This window comes from Hippoglossus hippoglossus, chromosome 12 (genome assembly GCF_009819705.1).
Source record: "Hippoglossus hippoglossus isolate fHipHip1 chromosome 12, fHipHip1.pri, whole genome shotgun sequence".
In the NCBI taxonomy this organism is placed as follows: Eukaryota; Metazoa; Chordata; class Actinopteri; order Pleuronectiformes; family Pleuronectidae; genus Hippoglossus; species Hippoglossus hippoglossus.
This window is the reverse complement of record NC_047162.1, coordinates 4,802,134-4,819,476: the sequence shown is the minus strand read 5'-3', so window position 1 is coordinate 4,819,476 and position 17,343 is coordinate 4,802,134. Positions and strand designations below refer to the sequence as shown.

The 17,343-nt window shown below is 39.9% G+C and overlaps 1 protein-coding gene across 1 annotated transcript in view; it reads right to left on the bottom strand.

Annotated features, from left to right (window-relative positions):
* Positions 1-17,343, bottom strand: part of LOC117771822 (netrin receptor UNC5D-like) — a 180,229-nt gene that overhangs the window by 145,305 nt on the left and 17,581 nt on the right. The gene's annotated exons all lie outside the window — the stretch shown is intronic.

The following is a 17,343-nucleotide window of genomic DNA, read 5'->3' as shown; positions in this document are numbered from 1 at the left end:
GGTGATTCTTTCCCAAGGTCAGTATTCACAGTTGATACGATAGGAATTGGCAAGCAATGCACTTCTGAAACACTGGAGATTCTCTGCTGACTAAATAGACTGCAGTGGTATGGTGGAAACATGGACAGAGGAGTGGTACTGATAATGGCAGAAAATGCAGGGAAGCAAAGAACATTGTCGCAATGAGAGAACACACAGTACAAAGCTGGCAAACACAGAGTGACACAGCAGAAGGTGACGAAGAACACATGATGTACTCACATAAAAGGAGAGGAGACAGGTACCTTTTATATGCAGTTTGATCGGATGCTATTACCACCAATCAGTTCAACATCCTCTTGTTTTAACAAGAGTCATTGAGTGAGAACTTGTATGCCCCACTGCTGCGACGCAGTGGGCAAACCGTTCATAAAACATTAAGGCACATTTTTATTTATTTAATTATTCTGCATATTCCCTTTCACAAGGAAGGAACGCGAAGCCTGGAGATACGTGGGGAGCAGTTTCAGTCTTTGTTGAGGACAAAACATAGAAGGAAAGGGAACAGAACAGATGGGGACAAAAGACGATGGAAAAGAATAGAAACTCAAACTCAATGTCTAGAGAATTTTTTGAGCGCTCCTCCGCTACTGTCACAAAGTGTTTGTTCTTGTGTGTGTTTTTTGAGCCATCTCCAAATTCCTCCTCAAAAACCAAAGTACTACTGTAGTGTATTGACTATGCAAAACTAAACCGGACGTCATTTTCACCTGAATGTGTCATTTAAATTTCATAATGGTCACTGCTTGTTCTACCTTTATCACCTTCGTCAAGGAGGTTAGGTTTTCATCTGAGTTTGTTTGGATTATGCACAAACTACTGGATGGCTCACCACGAAACTTAATACCTCCTCAGATACATAAACCATGTACAAAGAGATTTTCTGCATAGTGTTACTTAGAATATCCATTCTCGCATCTAGTTGAGAGGAATATCTGTTGCTGTAACTGATAAATTCCGTCCCTCTAAAAACGTCATCATAATGCTGATCTGCAATAAATTTGATCTTTTCAGAGATAATAGCACTGTATTAACGTCTGTTTTATTTAGGATCACTGCATAATTTCACATGATTTATCACATTCCTAGCAATGTGAAAAATACCCTTTCTCTCAATGTTAAAGTGAAGAAAATGTCTGTATACGAACCAGTTCTTTCCTGCTGAATCCTGCCACAAAGTCCCATGGCTATCTGTCAAGTAGTTGAATATATTTTTAGCTAATTTAACTGAACTGTAGTAGTGAGGCTTGTACATACTACACACTGTACTGCTCTACTAGATTCATTCTAACCTCTTTTTTATTGCAACACATTCTCCACGATGAGCCTTATACAAGGGCTGTCGTTAACTTTACTTCCCAATTCAACCACCACTGACGGCAGAAGCAACTTTATGTAATGCTTATAATTATCACTGTAATGATTACTGTACAGGCTGCAGCATGTGATGTGTGTGCGTAGATGTCTGCTCCGTCCAGTCAGGGAGATGGCGGCCCACTTTCAGTAACTGATGAGAGTGGGAAAATAGAACGCTTGATTACCCCCGACACTGCTTGAACAGCGCTGCTACCAATGAAGGTTACGAGCCCCCATACGCAAGTGGTCAAATATAGAAGGACGGGATGATGATCTAGTTTTCAAGTCCTTGTCTTACCTCTGAGGCGACGAGGCTTATGATTAATTATATATATGGCTGGGTGTTCGTGTTCAAATGAGCCCCTGCGACGTCCATCACTGCTCCCATCAGCCTCGTCAGAACCTACATCGTTAGCACCAGGGTCATCAATACATTTAATTATTATCACTGCTGTCAGGCGTCAATATTGTCACTGTCTACATCATTATCACCGTCCCAAGCCAAGAATTCTAGTTTCCATTTGATACCCCTCACCTGACTCCACTAAATCCCAGAGAATCAGTGCCAACTATTTTCTTTCAGTGCTTTAATATTCAAACAAGCTCGCCAGACACAGTGAAGGCCGTAGCAGCTCCGAACAAAACACTCCCTAGAGGACGGAGTACTGATGGTTTTTCCTCTGTGTAATGAATAAAAAGCACCGAGTGCTACAGCTGCTTCCCCCGGCCAGTAAAACCCTCGAAGAATCCCTTCGCCTTCCCCCCTCCTCCTCTCCTCCGCTGCCATCGCAGACTCTTAAAAAGACGTGGGAGCCAACGCATACATTTTATAACTAACAAAACCTGTCCAACTCCGCAGCCATGACAATGCATCAACCAAATGAAATTCAGCCACAATTGGAAACATTGCCTTTGTTCTCTGAAGCATAAAGGCTCCTGCCAATGACAAGTCAACAAACAATATGCAAACACAAACATACAGTTCAGCCTCCCGACCTGGAACACATGAACAAATACTAATGCACACGCAGACAGTATGCACACACACACACACACACACACACACACACACACACACACACACACACTAAATGACTAGAAGAACCTTTCCATCCCTGTCTTCTGAAGTAATGAGGAAAAGGTTGGGCAGTGTTTTTTGGGCCTTAAGCTCTAACTGCTGTCTGCTCTTTGATACTGAAATGTAATTAAGTTTTGATGGTCTGCCTTCCTTCTTTTCAATAAGGGATGTGAGAGAAACAGACTCAAATGTGTGCGTTTCATGTGTTTTCCTTCGGTACCGACACCCCAATTAGCAAGAAACTTCGTATAAAACCTCAAACACCTGAGCTCTAATTTCTCCCTAACAGACCTGCCTTTGCTTTCTGCAGATTTCCCTCTAAACACTTTGATATCCATCATCTCTCCTAAACTTAGGATGTGACTCAAACTGCATTAATGCCACAACACTTCGTTCCCTCTTTAGCTTCAGAAAGGTGCCACACTCCCTCTGTGTGTTGTTTCTGTTTGTGCGGCGGTGCAATGCAGCGACAGAGGTAAAGTCACAAAGAAGGCTCTGCCTTTAAACTGAGTGGAGTGCTCGCTGCGTATTGCTTGTTGTTTTCCAACATGTTAATGATGTTCTCCTGAAAATTGTTCTGAAATACAGCAAAACTTCTGGGAATTAATTTAACAGATAACGACTCAGATTTACAATCGCTCTGAATCGTTTTACTGTATCACTCCAGTGAAGATTTTAACGCTGATCCGGTGGCAGTAAATGTGCAGTTGAGAGTATAAGGAGGTTTCTAAATCACTCCTTCATGCATCAGGTAGGATAATCTGCTTGCCAAGGCTGTTAGTTCTGTGTGAATAATTTATGCATGTTGTGCATTATATCCATGAACAAAGAAACATTCATCCCAATGAAAAAGACTGAATAATAAATTTTAAATGTACGCATCGTTTCCAGTGAATGAAGAGTTTAGACATGGGGAAATGTGCTGTGTGCCTTTATTGCCACCTGTGTTTGGTCCAGATTGTGTGTTAATGCGAGGGGTTTGCAGATCCAGTCTTAAACCTCCCAAAGTGCTTCCAGACTTATCGTGGGATCCTCTGATAATATCAAACATTTTTGATATGTAGCAGTTAAAATCTGGAGGATTACGAGAGTCCCGGAGCAGTTGACGACGTTGCCAAGCAGTGGTAAGCATTCTAGCCTGTGAGGCTCGAGTCAGCACACTACTGATGACAGATTAAAACTGACAACGGAAATATCACCACCTGCATTAAACATGCGTCCCTATAGATTTCCTCATCCCCTGGTTTAGCCTCCTGCTTTTGTTTTCTCACACTGCAAAGCATTAGTAATGTTACGGCAAACTATTGCACAACCATTTTGTTTACACCTCTTTCTCTATTGGATCTCGTGAGCTGGTGCAATGTTCCCTGACTGCACATGTTAGCATATGGATGTTGGCTCTAAAGGCTCATTTATGCTGCCTTACGTACAAAAAGAGACACGTCCGACGTAAATGATGAAACTGTCACTGCCCAACCGCTTCCTTTACGTTAGCATGGTTTTGCAATACATCCACCAGAGGGCAGCACAGAGTTGAACTGTTCTGACAACAACAAACATGTACTTACTGTATGTTCTTAGCATCTCTCTAAAAAAAGAAATCACCACTGTTGACGTTTCTACCTTGTGTCTAGTGGTCGTTGGTAGCTTGAAATATTGGCCACACTGCCCCCTATGATTTCTGCTGGTACTGCTCTGTTCTGTCGGTTTCATCTGCATATATGCTTTCAGACAATATGCCCAAGAACAGACAAAATTAACAGAGTACTGGCAGATTGTTTTTGTATACGCCTACATACAATGTCGGCTTAATTGAGCCTTTGAGCACAACTGTGCCCAAATACAGCCTCACAAAGCAGATAGCATGGCTGTTGTTAAAAACTAAGACAAAATTAAATTGTCTGCCATGAAAAGAAAGTTACGGAAAATGCAAAAGTCAAAGCCGATAAATCAATTCATAAAACTTTTCAGCTGCCGTGCAGTGGATACTAGGATAACATCTGCACTGGTTCAGGAGGTGTGACCTACGTGGGCGAGGGAATTTATTTAAAAGCAGGTTTTCGTGCTGATACATATCGGAGTCGGACTGGTAGATGGAGGAGTGGGTGGTCATGATGATGAAAGGCCATGACACTCCCACAGGCATGGGGATAACAAGACGGTATTAGGAAGAAGGCATGCACATAATGCCAAAATCCACATCTCCATCCATTGATGTAGAGTTTGTGATGTTTACCGCGATAGGAAATGAGTGAACCTCTGGGGTTGGGGAGCAAGGAAGGCTAATGTGATGTGCAGCTAAAACAAGATAACTGACATTTAAGATGTGGCCGTAACACAAGTTTTCTTTTTAGTCTAATTTCAATATTTGCAGTATTATAAAAAATATTTACTAGGTTTTGTGGGGTCCATAATACAGTTATTAAAAGAAACAATAATATCAAGTAACAGCTCAAAATTAAAGCTTAAATTAAAAAAAAAAGTTGAAGATCAGACATCTTAAGATGGGATGTTCTTGTTGGCTGTCAGCAGAAACCATAGTCTGGGTTTTATTGGGAACCCTCCAGGCTAATATGATTACTGAAATATGAAATGAAAGCAGTATTTCTCCATCATAAAGTGTGTCTGCTATGATCAGCATTTCATCAGACTTAAAACATGAAGGGCTTGTTAAGCAGCCTCATAGACTCGACGATTTCAACGCAGCATCCCATGTGTAACTAGTAAAAATAAGCAGATTTGACCAAATGAGTTTTTGACCGATTGAGTTTTTGTTGAGTGAGTGCAAAATAATCACTGCAGGCCTGTGTTTTCCGAGGCTGAACACTTTCCTGTTGTTGTAATTAATCACTTAAGTGAACTCTAAGATTTTTCGGAGCATAACTAATGGTTGCACAACAGGGTTATTGAATTCTCATTTCCCTTATTCTGATAGACTGTAATTACAGCATATTCCAATTCATCTACCAGAAAAGCAACAAAATAACAGGGGTTATCCACAGTTAAGTATTTGATTGTTGCTCCTGGCATCTTTTCAGGTTTTGAAGGAGCAGTTGCTGAATCACTGGGCAAACCTGCTGTGCCTGGAGCCAGGACTGCTTGACTGGCGGAAACCATATTTTCAAGACAGGGAGTTAAAAAAAATGAAGAAAAAATAAACAGTACACCCAAGTACACAAGTAGCACAAGTAATACTTTAATAGCACTTCTCCTACTGATGATTATAACAATAAATAATAATAATACTGAGGTTATTGTACACTGAATTATTGCGTTTCCCTCAGTTCGTCTCCCCCACACTAGGTTACACATAAAAACATCTTAAAAAGCCAACATGACAAATTGTTATCAATTTTATTTTCTAATTTTGCAGCAGAACGTTTTTTTCTCTGCTCCTTCTTTTCTTCTCTCTAGACAATTTCAGTTAAATGATGAAAATGCCACAAGGCCTCATTTTAAATCAAATCGAGATTTTTAGTTTTTGGACCCTTGTTGGACAAAAGAAAATGAGAATTTCCTTGATGAATCTGAAACAAATGTGAACCTCCAGGATCTAACATTAGCACAACCTTGCACCAAATGCAAACAAAATAGATGAGGTCGGTTGCCATGGGAGGATTGCTCAAATATGCCTCCTTGACAACATTTTCAACATATGTTTGGTAGTTCTTTGATTGACCCTGATTTTCCACTGATGCAATATCTCAATGATGAAGTAAGTTTTGGCACAGAGAGTCTGAATGCATGTGGTACCACACCGCTGCTATTTTATCAGTGTTTCTGGTTCTGATAACATTTGGTAAATGGTACCTCGCCACAGCAAATGAGGAAAAAAAAAAATCGAACCAATCTTTTAGTGATGGGAGGGCCGATGGGAGGGCCGACATCTCCTCCTCCCTCTGCTAAGAAGCCTTCCAGAAGTATCCCGGTTACAAACACTGCCATCTTGCAAATTTGGAGCCAGAGGTCATGTCCGAAATCCCCCACTCACTCACCTTACTTCACTATATAGTGACGACTATATAGAGGACTATATAGTGAGCTCATTGGGAAAAGAAAATAAACGCTTTCGCACACTATTATGCGCATTTTTAAAATTCCAGAACTTCAGCTTCTCTACACACTCTACAGCTACCACGAATGGTGTATACACTTCTCTGCGGCTGAGGCAACATGCTGGTTCTTTCAACAAAGCAACTGAGTCACACATACACGGATGCTTTAGTAGTTGGGGACAGGCAAACTGTTACTGAAAAATAACTAGTCTATTACTCATTCATAAATATGTGAGAGTAGAAAATAAAAATGTAGGAATAGGGCCCACTGTGGCCAAATTATTCAATAGTCAAACTTTGTACCATACTTCAAATGGTTAGCTTTGAAAACAAATATTAATTAATTAAAAATATTTTAAAACTACACATCATTGAGTACAGCCATCGACTTCTGCACAACAGCTAATCTCCTCATCCACAGGAAACTTATACAGTTCTATGGCAACTTCAAAAAATGTTTTGGGAGGTAATTTTTGTTCAAGTTACCACTGGCAGATAGAGCACAAAGTTAATTATGTCACTCTGTCAGCCTGTGGCTCTTTTCCTTTCTTCTGCCAGCGCCGCATTCATCACTGAAGCATTTTCTACTTTAGCGCAAACTGTTCCCAAAATTAAAAATTACAAATGGAACAATGATGCTAAAAACAACTTATGAAAAGCAGGCTAGCCTCATTATTATCCCACTGTAAGGGAAGAAGACTGAGAATTAATTAGATCCAAGATAAGTTAATTGCTATCCAGACACAGACATTCTTACGCACAAACAATGTCATTATCAGGATGTAACATACATAACGGTAGGAGATTGTCCCACAACTCCGGCTCAACTTCACCACTCCTCACAAAAACTATTCCTACTCTAGACACACGCTGTTCCAAAACTGCCAATACTAATTCACTTCATGACAAGATGTTATTTGTGAAAAGCACTGCAGGCCTCCAGGAATCTTGGCAGGCTCCCTGAAATATACAATGAAAAACAAGGGGGATTAATCGCTTAAATTAAACTTCTATGTGTTTAATGTTGGCATTTAACATTGTGCCATTTCAAAACAAAAGTTTGTTGAACGTCTGCTGTTGTTTACCTTGGGTTTATTAATTAAATTACATATGACCAAGAATCATGCCTTTCAAATCTTTGACCCTTCACATCTCTGATGACAATAAAACATCTTTTAAGATCTTATAAAGAGTTCACATGTGGGCTGTTATGGGAGTTAAGTATGGGGCCTCTACAGGTGAAGGACCGTTCTGTTTCTAGGTGGTGGTAGTGATATATACATTATTATTTTTTAGAGGAGAAACACCAGTAATAATGTGTTCATAAATAAATAAATCGTAAGAAGGCATGAATCACAAGTACATCACAAAATACAAAACTCAAATAAAAAGTTACAGTTTGGGACTAAATTGGCAACTCAGGATTTTCTGACTTAGGTAGAGACCTAACATGTGAGGAGTTCATCTCAGGATGGATCCTTTACTCAACTTATAGTGCAGACAGTAACACTGTGTGGATTTGTGATAGTTTTAAAGTAAGTCAAGGCCTGGCATTTAATTGTGAAGAGCATTGGTGCTCAAAACGTCACCAGGGTTTAGACACAATAAATAAGTGAAAATTGGAGCCCTGCAGTGTGTGAACTGTGTTTTTTATTTATTGCAAATTTTTTGGCTCAGTCTCTACAACTTTTCTGGCTTGGATGTGCCCGCACATTTCTAGTTTGTAACATCAAATTATTCATGCACTTTAACTGATTTTGAATAAACTATTCTAACCACATTCTCGCATTTGATTAATCCAGTATTATCAAAATTGCCAGATAGTGTGTAGCTCAGGACATAGAGAAACAATTTAGTTACTCATTTCCAGCTGTAATTGTAAGAGTAAAAAAAAGTAAGTGAAATGACACACTCCATCTTCGGGAACCCACCTCTGAGTCTTGTGGGAAACCCAAATTTATGATCTATTCAGAGTCGGTGCAGTTACTCAGTGTGATTTCTCTCTCTTTATCCGTTACTTGAGCTCACAGAAACTTAGACTTACAGGCCTTTTCCTATTCAACTTTATGATTAGAGACATAAAGGGAGTCTTATTCAGCATGTTTAAATGCCACAGGACTACTGATAGAGCCAGAATATTAATGAACATAAATAAAGATGAAAATCCATGTATTCAAGTACTGAAATGACCAAGCCACGACTTCAATGCTCCAGTTCTATTTCCACAAAGCTGCCAACATCCAATCACAGTTCAGTTTCAGTCTTTTCATGTTCCAATATCAGCTATAACCAATAAACAAGACTTCAAACAACAAGAATTAGTTGCTCTGCTGTGTAGGTGTACTGCTCTTTGCTCTCTGCAGCTCTTCAAAAGGTAGGATGAAAACAGCAGCGCTGAAATTAAGACAAAGTGCAAGCCAGTCTAGAGAGGAGAGCTGAGAACTCTGACACTCGAGTTTTAAAAAAAGGAACAGCTCGAGAGAAGCAGGCAGAGCGAACGAGCTGAGAGGTGTAGAGGGCTAGGAGTGAAATGCCTCCAGGACAGAGCCCTTACTCATCCTTGCAACAGTGAGACAAGTAGTGGTTGGAAAAACTGGAGAATAAGAGAGCGAGCGAGCTGAGGAGGGCACCTCGTGGTCTCCCACACCCATCAGCTAGCAGTGGGAAGCAGGGTTGCGTGTGGTTGGTCCAGGGGGACTCTCAAGCAGAGGTCGGATCGATGTTTGCCCTTAACGCAAATCAGAGCCTGACAACTCCCATTGGCGTTGGCATTTCTGAGCGAGCAGTATCTTTCAACCTTCACACAAGTGAACAACATCAAAAGTATCTGAACTCGAAAGCTTTGTTGTAAACGAGAATCTGAAGAGAATAATTAAAGCACAGGTAAAGAATGCTTAGGGAATTCAGCTGCTGAGATACAATGATATAAAAGTACAGAAGCAAAAAAACATCAAAATAATTTAACTAATATCATGTCATCTAATTATATTGTTTTTAGCTTGTGTTATTTACCACTTACCAATAGCATTCATTTCAACCATATATACCTTCACACTAGTACTACTTAATGCACTTATGTCTGCCAATGAGATCATGTTTTCATCTGCATCCGTTTCTTAGCAGGATTACGCCAAAACTCCATGATGGATTACCATGAAATGCATATAATTATGTATGTATGTATGTATGCATATAATACTGAATTTATTAGATTTTTCAAAAAATTACTCATGGATCTTGATTTTTTTAAATAACACAAGTTCCTAGGACTGATATTTGAGTGTGTGCAGTCTGGTGCAGGTACAAATCTGGATAAAGTGAATATAAATGTGGTGCCATCCTCGTTGCAGTATTAGAAAGTGAGATGCTGGTGGTCAAACAATCAGTTTGTGTAATTTGTTGACTAACGGCTTCAAATGTATTTCAGGTTAAATTACAGTACATTTTGTAGTAATCAGCCACCATCAGTTTGATTTACCCCCCAAACAACAGAGCACACATGGAACAGTACGAGAGAATATCTTAGTTCCTTTGGTGCCTGCTATGACACTTCTGCTCTTCGCATAAGAAACTGCTATGACACAGGTATTGATGGCCTCCTCTTGTCACGAAAGGAAATAAATCATTTACTCAACAAACATAAGAACCTCTCCAGTAATGCTCTGACGTGGAGGTAAATGTGCTGAAATTACAGAACGTTTTCTGGGAATAGACGACTATCAGTAAAATGACAAACACAACATGATTCCATCTGTCGGAGGCAGTCAATCACAAAGCAATACCCAAGCGCACATTTTCACATGGCAAGACATTTTGGCACATTGTGTCTCTTGCTAGTAATGCATGTCCATTAAGATCACATATCATTGAATTATATGTTATAAAGGTTTGTGAATATGGGAAACAAAACAAATAAAAATGTTTCTCATGACAATTTAAACAAGACTTGAAAAGTATTTTTAGAAACAAAGATATACAAGCATTACTGGTGAGTAATTGCATGAGTTAAAAGGGAAATACCAATGATATTTAGCGCATGCATGTGACTGTAAAGGCTGTAATATGTAAATCATCTGGGTCTTTTCCAGAGTCACAACTCGAATCAGAATAAATACAAGTGTTAGCCTTTCGGGGTCACACGAATCAGCACTCACTATATCTGCTAAACTAAAAAAAAATGCCAGGCATAAATTGAGCCATTGTTCGGTGGATCGACTGAACATAATTGCCTTTCTATATGGTACAAGACATAATAGGATGTCTGTAAAGGTTGACAGAATCCAGTACACCTTGTGGGAAGAAAACATGCCAGGTGGTATTTTAGGCCCAATTACCCATATGTTTGGGACAAGTGACCTTTCCACGCTGCTGCACCGTCTGAATGTCCAGGTAGCAACACCTACCAGCCATCAAAAACAGTTTATTGAAGTGTTTATTCTTAGCCTTTCCCCAAAGGTTAGCCTGAGCTCTCACACTCACTACCCATCAGCTTTCTAATGTGTCACACAGTTGCATCGGCCCACGATGAAATCAGAGCGAGCAGATGGCTGATGAGCCAGATTCGTAATTTCATCATTCTCTTTTTATCTGGGATAAAATATTAGTGGGCTCTCATCCGTCCGTGGCATAGTTATGATCCCACTTTCCTTCACTTCTATTCCAAATTAGACTTTCCAGCTGCATTTAAAATCTGTGGTGGTTCATCAGGGTTTCAGAGGCAATTCCCCAGCAATGGGACCCTCATCCTAAATCTGAACCATGCTACTTTTCAAGAGCATATGGTCTCCTGTGGCCAGTAAATAACACCGATAGGAAAACTACAGAGACAGTCACAATGCAGTGTGGCATTAGTTCCACTCTTAGCATGTTGACAAATATTCTATAACACGCACTGCTTGGTCCAGTCAGTGTTAATAAAATCATGACCAAAGCCGAAATGCAATAAATAAAGTGGTTAGATATCACTCTCTCCAACAGCTGGGGCCCAAAAGACCATTACTGCGACACAATAAGACATTTACACAACTCTGACTTACTCTTAACAAGAACAACCCGCTGTTTTACTATTTCCATTACTACCGTGTGTAGGTTGCTACGTTTCAAAATTACTGTCTCAATTACAAAGCAAGGAAGGCAGAGATAAAACTTGTGAAAAAAGAATTCTTTTACTGAGATTTAATGCATCACATAGAGAAAATGTCTTGATCAAAACAATCCTCCAAATAAAACAAAAGTTGTTTGTCCATGACCTTTACAGAAACACAGAAGTGTTTTGTGATTTGATGCCGCTGTCGGCAGGATGTGTGAGAACTGTTACAAATCCCACCTGAAAAATAAATAGTTTAGTATTTCAACACAGTCAACAGAAGTACATTTTGGAGTTTAGGAAACTTGCATGAGCTTCATTCTAATGGTGATAATAATAAACATAAGGTTTAAGTTACCAAATGCTCATTAATGATTGCAAACAAAACAACGTCAGCGGACTTCCTCGTTTACTCTTGTCACAGTCTGCATGGCCAATGGAGCCAAATAGCCACACACACAAATTCCAGTGTTTCTACAATGACAATTTTATTGATTATTTCTTATTACTAGTCAAGTCCTGATGAAGTTTTTTTGGCCCCAAACTTTTTATATTTTGCATCTGTGCAAACAGAGTCTGATCCCATACTTAATTTACGTTACCTAAATAATAAATAACAGAGCTGTAGACAAGCTTTATTTTTTATGAGCTTCTTGATCCAAATACTAAACCTCATGGTTCAATAATATAATGTTTAGAGGATTCATTTATTGATATTATGTAATATATTAACTCATTTTTGCAGAGTGCCATTCCCAACAGTAACATCTAACACAGCATTCAGGTCTCGCTTTATTTGTTGTGCTCATAAAACGCATATGGAGGAGGAGAGAGGGCTCTTGATCAAAGTCAGCCACTATTACCAAGGTCTTGTTTTTACATGAATGAGGAGGGTCAAAGGGGCAACTGGCTCAGATGTTACAGACTGATACACTTACAGCACAGCCCCAGACTCCCACTGCCCCAGCCCTCATTTTAGAAGCACTGGCTAAAGGTTAATTCTCCGCTACCTGCAGAGGAGAAGGGGGGGGCACAAAGAAAACAGAGCAGGGGGATCAAAGGTTTTATGCATGCATTCCTGTGAATTTAAAATTCATATACAGCATGTTTGGGAAATTATATCTGATCTAAACTGACTGGCTCTGGCAGAATAAGCACAAAAGAGTTTGAACAGTGAGGCACACTCTCTCAAATTAATATTAATGCTCACCCTCAGATTTCTTCAGGACATGCAAACAAACTGTACTCTGCTCAAAACAAAGAATTAAAAGTGCAACTCCCTGTTTTAACCATTAATGCAATATATGGTTAACTCCAATCAAAGACCATTTATCAATTATACAGCTTTAGGACATGTGTATAAACCAAGTTGTCTCTGGTCGGCTGTTTTCTTTTTAATATTTAAGGAATTGGTATTCATCACGAATACTCTTGTGTACTGCTACGGAATTAAAGTAATTGTTTATTTCAGAAATTAGGATAATTTCCTTGAGGTCCCTTTTTAATATAGTTGCTCCATTAGGAACGTCAAAAAGATTAGATTAATTTGTTTAATGTCCCTTGCATTCACTGACAGCTCACTCTGAATAACCTGCACTGCATCATCACACAGAGCTGTTTATGTTGACTCCTGAGCTGTCTTCTTTTCCCAGAGGAGCCATTCCTCACCTGCCCACTTGTCGCCCCGGTTCCGTTTTCCCAACCGGACGGTCTTCAGATTGAGCCACCTGCTTGCACACCTGCTCCTGGTTTCCCTGTAAGTTATTGCTGCAGGTCTATGGCAGTAATCTGTAAGTATGGTTTCGGAAACTGACTGTATAAAGGCTCATTCATGCTTCTGTGTCAAAGCTACACCGTAGCATTTCATAGTTTTGCGTAGGTATGTGTAAGACACACTAAAGAGTTCCTATGCTGGTGTTGAGTGTCTTTCAGTTCCTGGTCTGCTTATTTACAAATTCTCTGGTGTCTCTCTTTACTTCAGAACAATGGCAAGTGTTACTAAGAGCAATTACCTTTTCTTATAGAACTGCAACGAAGAAAGGAAAGACGTTGTCCGTGTTCGTTCCTTCAACTCAATTATAAGATGTCGGCGAGTCTGCTGGAGATGCGAAGTTACCAAGTGGACCAGTCACAGCTCTTGTTGACTGCGTTGCCTCGACGCATAGTTACATTTGAGGAGGGGGGTAGGCGTGGAAGCTGTGTGTCGGATGCACCTCTACGCGTAGGCTACTGATTAGTTTCAACGCAAAACATGAATTTGGCTTCATCCTGTGACTGTCTGTGATAACTACATAAAATGACAGAAAACACCTTAAGTTAAATTTATTTAATTTGTAACGTGATATTTTTGCTTGTTCCATTCGTCATCTGCTAACATGGATGAAGCGGGGTTTGTGAGCTATACTATAGCCAGCCAGTAGGGGGCATTTAAGATGTTTTGGCTTCACTTTAGGTAGCTGTCATGTTGTCCATGTGTATTTAGTGATTGGGACAAGAGTGAAATAGATTTATGTTTGTATAGATGCTATTTCTTCAAGGATGATTTAGAGGTACAACATTTATTGAAACAGTTTTTGTGACTTGATAACTTATCCTCAACAGAGAGCATGCAGACACTGAAATGTTAAAGTCTGGCAACACATTCTCTTATTTCTTCTAACAGAGTACCTCCTTCATTTCTGATAAGACTGTCAAAGTAGGTGTGGCAAATGATGAAAAAGCAAACTTGATGAGCGCCTTGTCTCAGCTTTAAGCTGCTTGAAATCAATGCCATCCCTGCATAAAAGCTCAGTCCTCCATCGAGGAGGTTACATGAGGAAAGATCCAGATGGTTTAGGAACAGACTGAGCCACCACCTTTGCTTTTTGACACCCTAGCAGCTCTCACCTTCAGCCACGTTTGAACGACAACAACAGGTTTGCAGTTTCACATTACTCTATTACCACCTGTCTTCAGCAACATCTGCACGAGCGGCAGAGAGCTCAAGGCAGACGCAGTGAGAATTAGGACGTTTTCAGGCAAGTTCTCTCTAATTTATGAGGCGATACATAATTTTGTCAGTGCTAAATAAAACAGCAAAGTGTTATTTACCATTTTATTGCCCTGGCATAAATGATGACTTCATAAAAGTTTTGGCAGTTGTTTGTGAAAAAAAGACAACGATAAATATTTTATTACATTCCTACTCATATTCACAATCTTTTGTGTTCTTGCACTGTTTCAGTTTTATGATGCACTTGATAGCTCTGCTGTATTGTGGCAAACTGGCAGCCACATATTGGTCTGAGAACAAATACATCTTTATTTAAAGCTTTGAATTAAAGTCAGACTAATTAGAGCTCGGAAAAAATGTGCCATTTAATTTCCCATTGCCTGACATATTTTAATGCTTAAAAAATTCAATTTTTAATGATAATTTTTGTCAGATTTGGTTTTTCCAGCATAAAAGTTCAATTACCACTAGACCCAAATTGCCCTCCTTTACTGAATAGTCAATTTTCTGTGTAAAGCACATGCACTAATAGCAACACTTGTTTAAGTTGCATACTGGATGATAGCAGAGTTACAAATTAGTTGTGATGTTACAAAAATCATGCTTGTTTAAGATTTATGGTGTCATTTATCTTTTTATCCTTAAGTAAAAGGGAATGATGATCTGAATTTGTGATGTGTCAAAGGTTTGCGTTCTGCTTACACTGGGTGATTTATTAACATTAATAGCTCCAGGTCTCGTTTTCTCTCTCTTGTGTTACAGTCACAAGCCACATAGGCAACTGCACTGCTTTTTCATTATCATGAGCCGTTCTTTGAAAGCCACCAAGGATAAATGACAGGAGAATTAAAGGGGAGCAAGTGATACAACACAATGTCAGCGTGTTGGTCAAAGTGGTCATGAATGAAAGTATTCACATTTTCATACAAGCAGTCAGTGTGAAGTGCGTCAAATACAAATGGGCCAAGAATGAGGAATAATCATTTCTATCTTAACTGCATTTTAACATCTGTTCAGTCTTAGAAAGAAATGTAAATGTAAAAACTCTGAAACACTGAAATTCACTAGAGTATATAGATACAGTATATAAATAAGGTAAGGTGCTAGCCAGAGTGAAACCAAAAGATAAGTTATTTTATAGCAGGAGCACTGCAAGTGAGACTGATGACATGGACAACATCTCTGTCCCCCCTAAAGGTTGGGTTGGTCATTTGTTTTGATGAAATCCTCCTCACATCCAGATAGCCATCAATAAATGACGTTGTCTGAAAAAAAAAAGAAAGCAGGACTGTATATAAGGATTCGCAGTCTGCCAATAACCAACCTGCCTGCATGCATTCTGCCGTGCTCTCACTGCACATGACCAGCGCATACACTGCTGAAGCAGAGACGATAGCAAGTAGTTAGCAAGCGAGTCACAGCATTAGTGCGTTTTGGGGTCGTAGCTCTGACGAGAGGGCTGATGGGAGTCAGTGGGATGCATCAGTTGTATAATTTCAAAGTGGAGCTTGCTCTTGCTATCTTTTCCAGGATTACCAATCCTATAGCTATGAGAGCACCAATAATAACATGAGGTAAATCACAATGAACATTGTGTGGATCTATACACCTTGGTCTTTCCACAGTGACATGGATATTTCCCTCTTTTCCCATTTCACACCAAAGACTGACAGCTTTGCACTTCTGTTAATCACCCGAGTCATCTTGTGATCAGCAGCCTATACCCTGATTAGGTCACCAGTCCATCACATGGCTGACACAGAGACAGACAACCCTTCACACTCACATTATCACCTTAGGGCAAGTCGCCGAGTATCTTATCCTCTAGGTCTCTGGACTGTGAGAGGGGATCAGAGTACCGGGAGTTCACAGGCACAGGGGAAGATGCAAACTCCACAGTTCCGGCAAGGTGCAGGTAAGTTCAGAACCGTCTTGCTTTGAGAGAACAATGCTTATCCCTGCAGCACCGTGCCGTCCAATGCATGAGGGTAAGAGACATAAATCAAGAGGAATTGCTGATGATGTAGGATGGAAAGACAATAACAAAGAGATGCAGGCAAATCAATAGCCCCAACAACCACAATTACGTCTTATGAGATCCCATGGCCTCCACAGAGAACACGGTCGACAGTCAACAAATCACACACACACACACACACACACACACACACACACACACACACACACACACACACACACACACACACACACACACACACACACACACACACACACACACACACACACACACACACACACACACACACACACACACACACACACACACAGAGAGAGACAGATGTAAATAAATCTAAATAGTGCAGCGGCGATTGACATGTTGTACCGACATAACGACAACTACAAAAGTCCACAGCAGCAGAGCAATTTATCTTGCCTCAATAATTAAGTTAATTTAAGACATAACAAAAGAAGACCTGTGCACTGCAGTACTTTAAATTCTTTATTCTGCACTACATTAACACCAACACACACATATCTGTCACTCTGTCAAACTCGCATGGGATCTCACAAAGGAGCTGCCAGTTATCAAAACAGCATAATGATATAGGCACTATTCCCAGAAGGAGCTAATGGGCTGCTGTAATGAAATGACACACTGGGAAGAAGAATGGACATGCAAAAATGTGCCCATATTCATCACGGTGAAAAGAAAAGGAAAAAAAGATAGATGGAAGTAATATGAAACCAGACGTGGAAGTCAAAGCAGCGCTTCTCA